General features: G+C 34.3%; 1 long non-coding RNA gene across 1 annotated transcript; it reads right to left on the bottom strand.

Moving 5' to 3' along the window:
• Positions 1-707: 707 nt before the first annotated feature.
• On the bottom strand, positions 708-6,597 carry LOC105446909. Its single transcript, XR_973905.2, has 3 exons — positions 6,484-6,597; positions 2,779-2,955; positions 708-1,159 (listed from the first exon to the last, which is right to left on the bottom strand). It is a non-coding gene; the product is annotated as an uncharacterized LOC105446909 (long non-coding RNA).
• Between the last annotated feature and the right edge of the window lie 718 nt (positions 6,598-7,315).

The raw sequence follows: 7,315 nt of genomic DNA, 5'->3' as shown, positions 1-7,315 counted from the left end.
TTGTGTAGCTACAATACCATACAATATTTAAAGGGATCCGGTAACTTTGTCTCAGATTCTGAAACAAAATTCTGGATTTAGCTCATGCTGCAATGATAATTATAGACCTTTAGGTCAGTCAGGAACCCCAGGACTTTTACAAGCCGATCGCCTGTCTGATTATCAAGATATTTATGATTGGAATTACAAATTTTGAAAACCGTTTGCTAAACTGTTTTCATAACACTACAATCTATTGGGGGAAAAGAGTATGGTAAAACCGATCACTCAAAGATTTTTAATTCTTTGAGGCACTTCTTGATCATTTTGAAGCGCAATTTTTTTAGGACTTCAATTTAACACCATATCACAGACACTGATAGCACGTAGGGCCGTGTATCTCAGATTTAACATTGTTAAACGATCCCTTTATTAGAACAAGCACATGATTCCAACAAGAGGGAAATTGGTTTGCAGTAGCAGTTACAAAAATTGCCCCAAAAACTGTAGTAAAAAATGAGAAGTAGAAGATATGCAATATTAAGTACATCCACTTAAATATATAGCAAAGTGCCTCATTATTACCCACTGGCTTTGGCCAAGCCGTATCAAGACAACCACCCCCCAGGAAAATAACCACCCGGATCCACCCTGATAAGAAGTTGGTTTTTATAAAGACAGATTTTAAAACTTTTATTTTGGGGTATCCTTGGGGGTCATTGTCCTCAGGGGGGGGGGGGGGTATTGTCCTTGGGGGTAATTTTCTGAGGGGGTGATTGTCCCGCTGGTAATTGTCACTCCTGATATAACTATGTCATTATGATAGGAAAGAAAAAAATATTTATTAGAGTTCATATTTCTTTTGCAGGGTACTTGACGTTTTTCTGTAAATCGGCATCTTTGTTGTAATGTGGGCTTCTTCACAAGGAAAGTGTCTGTTCTGCTAGATACTCCATCGTTTGGTTCAATTCCCCTTGTAACTTCTGAATTAAATTTCTGCAGACCTTCTCATTTCATGTTTGTTTACACATGGTTGTCTTTCTCTAGACCCTCCTACAGGTGTACTTGGTCATCATCATTTCAGAAAAACCAAGAGCCATGCCGTTAGCCTCTGCCAGGTCCCTCTCAGTGCATGTGTCAAGCAGCATCACCTTGTACTTGATGGGATCCCATATGGAATCTGTTGGTTTGAGAAAAAAGAACAGAGTTTTCATTTGATTTCTGGTCTCAAGATCAGTATGAACAATGACAACAGTTATGTTTCTTTGTGTAGGATTCATTAAAATGTCTATAAAATATCTAACAGATAAAATGTGAAAATCATTCTTTGTTTCAATTATCTTTATCTAGGAAGGGTGTTTCCAACACATGTTTCAAACTAGCAGAATACATCTAAACCATGCTATGGTTATGCAATTCACTTTTAAATGTTATATATTCCTTGTAATTGTTTTTACAAAGAGATGTTTGGAAAGGTATATTAAACATTTTTGTAAGGCTGTCCAAAATTTACACTGCAGTTTGAATAAACTGAAAAAGCACAAGAATTGGTTACTACATGAGTGACATTTTATGGTTATTTCTTAAGTAACCCTTTACCTGTTAATGCATAACATCAAAAGACAACAATATGAACAAGGAACAAAATAATTCGCAACACTAAACGATGTTTTATATTCAGTATGTTACATTACCATATTTAAAAAAAATACATATTACTACAAAATGTAATAGAATAATAGGGCGATTCAAGACAGTTGCGAAATTTGCAACTGATATTTGCAATTGATTGCAACTCAACTTTGTTGCCACGCCCACTAGTCTCCTAAATTTCCTAGGATTTTGTTAGGATTAAAGTTTTAAGAAATAAATAAAATTAACTAGATCTAGCTTTTATTCTTCCCTCTATCTCTCTCTCTCTCTTACTATTAGGGCATTGCTAGAAAGTTCAGTTGCGATCAATTGCAAATTCGCAATTATGCGCAAGACTTATGCTAAGTATGTGCACAATTTATTCCAAACTTATCTTGGATATCATATTACAGTAGGTGTACAATGGATCTCTTACAATACTGATAGCATACTATTTTACTACCAACAAGTAACCAATTTTTTAAAAGTTTGCAAATGAACTGGGTCACAGAAATCTTTAGATTTTGAACATACAGTAATACGTTGATTGTAGTTTTTTTTTGAATAAATAGACTTGGGCACTGATTTAATTAAAGTATTGATTATTCATCTAACAAAAAAACAAAATTTAGTAACAAAGATAGTACACATAGCTATCTCTTTATGGAATCTGCTTTGCTTTCAAAAATTACATGCCAATTGAGAAAATATAATGTAGCTATCAAAAAGGCTTTTTAAAAAAGAGGATGCATGGTAAAATAATGGCCATCTCCCATCACTCTAATTATATAAAATCATATGTCTTTGTTAACTGCCTCCTTAAAAAATCATTTCATTCCCCTGTTATGACTAACTGTATTCAGACTATTGAGAAACAATAATACAAAACAGGTAAATGTAATAGCTCATTGCAAAGTAAACATGTATAAGTTTAAAACAAATTAAAAATGGTCATGAGCATACTAGTACATTATGTTCCGGAGGCATACATTTTTAAGTAGGTATTCATTGAAGAGCTAGAGTACATGCAGCAGGTAATAGACCATCAATAAAAAATAAAATGGTTAAGATGATGGGGCAGGAGTCTGAAATACCCTCATCTTTTCTAAAGTCCAACGTTTCCTAGTAATTAAAATCTATCTACATATACATGTACATACTACATACCTCATAGATTGGCTGCTAGTGGTATACTGGATCATCTTGATCTACCACGTTGTCAAAGGATAATCAAAGCCTCTTGTCCCAGTCAGTGGAGTACACATGTATGCAGTTCTTTCTTCATCTTGACAGTCACCTTGTGCCGCCTCTGCCTTAATAGTGACCAAGTATCTGCCTGCTCCTCTGGAAATGAATATGTGTTTTGAGAATAATCAAAATATATCAAATATTTAACATATCATACACAATACAGGATCACAAGAAGTACATATTCGTATAATATTTCAGTACAGATGTGTAATTTATTGATCAATATGTCTACATGCTACACCAACTATCGAAAATTACTTTGACAAAGCTAAAGAAATTCATGTCACGTATGCAAATTATGATATTAACATCTTCCAATAAACTTTTGCTAAAAGCATCTCAAAGATGCGATACATTGTACGAGCAACAGTGTGTATATATATGCATCAGTGATAATAACCCTGAATTATGTTGCTCTATGATCTTGGTAACAAACTTTTTCAAATTCAAAAAAGCGATAAAGCAAAATTGAAATTCATGACTGATAACAGGTATACATGTATCATTCGTTAGTTTGTTCATGCATTTATTTATAATGTATCCAGGGGCGGATCCAGCCAGCAGCAGGGGAGGGGGCCAAAGAGGGGGCCCAATTCATGAGAGAATATTTAGCGGCGAAAAAGCCAGCCAGTGAATAAGGGTGGAGGGGGGGGGGGGGAAGAGGAGCAATAATTGTTTTTCTTCTTTTTGGCTCCCGAAAATTGGAAAATCGCGCCGGTCAATAATTGATGATTTCAATAAAAAGATATTCAAAATCATCTGAATGAGTTTAATGCCATCTCTATACAGTAATGTTAGGTGAATCTGAATTTAACATACATGTAGCAACACCACCACCCCTTCAAAACATACATTTGGATTGGATAAAAGTATAACCTTGTTTATTGAATAATTTGTGACTCCATGTTTCAGAGGAAGCTAGAGAATGAAAATTCAAGAGTATCAATATATCCATCATTCACATTACCGGTAGATGGTCTACTGAGGTTCCTTGAGTTAGTGTATAAAACTTCATAATATGTCCTAATTTGGAATTTACATGTAAATCATCTGAATAATATTCACATTTGTGACTTACTATTTACAAGCTTCATTACAAGATTAATGTTCTTGAAATATTAAATTGATCATTACCTTGATAAGCCCAATGTCACATAATATTTTTAGTGGGAAATACATTTGAGAAACATTATGAAAATACTGGAGAAATGCATGTGCAGGTACTAGAATTTATGTTATCCTTGTTCATATTAGTATTTATTTAAAAAAAAAAGTATAATAACTAAAAGAGGTGCAATATGCAGATGACAGTCACTTCTATATTTTTCAGAGAAGAATCATCTGTGAAATATATTTTGGAAGAATTAGGCAGATTTGGAAGCATTGCTGGCCCAGTGCTCAATAAAGATAAAACAATTTTGAAATGGGTGGGCCCTACTCAGCATAAATGAAACTTTCAAGCGTTTGGCCTTCTTTGGAAAGATGGCTGTATCAAATACTTAGGAGTTTATATAGACACAGACCTAGATTTAGTGGTGAAATTAAGTTGGGAAATGAAATTAGAAAAGATACAGAGAATAGTAGACAATTGGCGGAAGAGAAAACTTACAATTATAGAAAGAGTTCTCATAATTAAGACATTGCTTATTAGTCAAATAGTTCATCTGATTATGTTTTGCTCAGTACCAAATTTATATTGTAAAAAAAAATAGAAAAGATTAAATACAATTTTGGAAGGAATTCAAAAGTTGACAAAGTGAAAAGAAAAATGATAGTTAGAGATTATACTGATGATGGAATAAGAATGATTGATTTTAACAAGTTAATACATAGTTTCAGGTTGAAATAGGCTTGGAAGAATAGTTGATGACACAGAAAGTTATTGGAAAGACTTTGCAATGTTATATTTCCAACCATTAGGAGGTCTCAACGATTTACTTTTGAATTGTACTGTCGAAACATGATAGAAAAAATATTTTGTCGGCAAACTGCCAAGGTTTTATTTAGAAATTATGAAAGCCTGGTCATATATAAATGATATTGTGAAACAGGATTATATTCATTTGGATAATCAGATTTATGGTATAATAAATATAGGCCTATTACGCATGAAAAACAGCCAATCTTCTATAGAGAGTGGTACCTACATGTGAGTAACATAATCTTTGTAAAAGATATTTATATCGATGACAAAATTGATAACAACCATTGAAAATTAAAAATAAAAAGCAAAAGTGACAGCACTGTTTTTGTTTTGTTTTTATTTGAGAAATGCAATACCAAAAGTTTGCACTGATATTCTGATAACTTAAAAGAATCTATTTTGTTAGAAAATCCCACTATACAAATTGGTAAAAAGGAAAAACGAATGGAATTTGTGTCAAGTAGGGTATTTTATCATATTCTAGCAAGGGACAAACTTAATTGATCATTTAAAGTGGAAAAAGATCTTCCAAAGAAATTTGATGAATGTAAAGGAAACTAAATTGAAACAATTTGATTTTAAGACAATTTATAATTGATTCCTGTAAAAAGAATGTTATTTTATGGGAATTTAGTAATTCTGATGTAGATCTAATGTGAAACATGTAACTGTAGAGAAGATTTATTCCATGCTTTTTTGAACTGTGAAATGAACATGCCCTTCTTTGAAAAATTAATGGAAATGATAAAGCATGTCTATAAAGTAGATATTGATTTTTATATCGGTCTTTTGTAAACAAACAATTTGGAAAAAAATATTGATGATATTGTTAAAAAACTTTGAAAACAAATTAGTTTTCAATGGCGACCTGCCGTAGCAACAAACAGAGTAGACAAAAGATTTAACTATGTTTCGTTGACGATGTATTTTTCGTCTTCTTTGTGAATGGCAATCATACACAAACTGCATTGCACCTACATGTAGGCCTACAGTACATCCACTTACCCGTACAACACACTGTCACTACAGTCAGTCTCTTCATAGACTCTACTATTACTAGTATTAGAGGCAGTCAGTGCAGTGGACATATTAGTATTACTATTAGGGACTTTTAGATTTGCACGTCGACATAGTGGACTGCTCCGTGTAACATCCTTTTAAGGTACTTTTAAAAGGACGTCACACGTAGCAGTCCACTATTTCAACATGCAAAAGTCCATATTGTTTATAGCAGAACAACCAACAACGATATCACACTCTTCGGACACTCTGAACTTAGTGAAGCTTTTGGTCTATTAATCAGTCGAGCTCGAGCTACATGCAGTGCTAGGTGCACTCCCATTCATAAACTAGTACTACAACATTATTTTACAAGACAAAGAGGTTGTCAAGATGGGAATCCTGTACGAACTAAACAACGACTCGATTGGTATTTGCAGATTAGCATGATTAGTGAGCTAAGCTACGCCACGCCTGGCCTAGCCGCCCTGGCACGGCCGGAGCACCAGGCTATCTGGCCTCTGCTAGTATTCACTACTAGTACTAGTACTAGAGCCAGTGCTAGAGGCTGTATATATATGTAGTTACATACTGCGGGCCGCGGGCAGAATCACATAGTTCCGAGGGCCAATTAATGATTAAAACGAAAATTATGCTTCTTGTTGGTAAATCAAAGGAAAAACAGAAACAAATCTTACCTTAAAACAGCGTAGACTAGAGATTTTTCACGGCTTATGAAGTTGTGCGTCACGGGTCGGTACTGAGTAACCAAGTCAGGTGATAACAACATTCTCTAGTCTAAACATACGCAGACGCTATTTGTGACATTTAGCTGATCAGGTGTACCAAAAGTGTAAAAAGTAAAGAGTAACTCCATCTTCAGTATTCAGTACTATATATATACATAAATATATATATATATCTATTCATATTTGTCAGGTAATATGCCAGGGCTGGAAAGTGAATTCCTGCTAGAAAACAAAACAAAAATTAATAATTTTGTTATAGTTCTGTTCTCGATAAGGGACGTTTTGTCATCTACACATTTCTCGTTTACGTGTCGTCTTGCATGGGGGGGGGGGGGGGGGGGGGCTGTAAGAATTTAAGGACAGGATATTAAACAGTTATTTCGTATACCTTCCTAATAGAGTGACCACCCCTTTGTTCTAAGCGATTCAAAAGAGGGAGGGTGGAGGGACCCCTATCCACATCCTCTATAGCCCGTTGGTCCCCTATGACCCCCTTTTTCTTATGTTAATTGAAAGCTGATTTGAGGCTATAAGAGTTAAATTATTAGAAATGAAATCGTTATTTGTTCCACCTTTCTTATGTAGTGATGAAAAAGGTTGGTAGATCGTTTCTATGGTGTGGGGGGGGGGGGGCGGAGCAAACCCTAGCCCAATTTTTCTATATACTTCAGCTGCTGTTTTTAGTATATAGGCCTACAAAGATTTTAGTGATGATAAAATCATGTATTTATATTCAAACAATATATATTATAATAGGTATTGCCGGTGCTAGAAAGTGAAT

The sequence above is a fragment of the Strongylocentrotus purpuratus genome, unplaced genomic scaffold (genome assembly GCF_000002235.5).
Source record: "Strongylocentrotus purpuratus isolate Spur 01 unplaced genomic scaffold, Spur_5.0 spur5_contig_686, whole genome shotgun sequence".
Lineage (NCBI taxonomy): Eukaryota > Metazoa > Echinodermata > Echinoidea > Camarodonta > Strongylocentrotidae > Strongylocentrotus > Strongylocentrotus purpuratus.
This window is presented reverse-complemented; position numbering and strand designations above follow the sequence as displayed.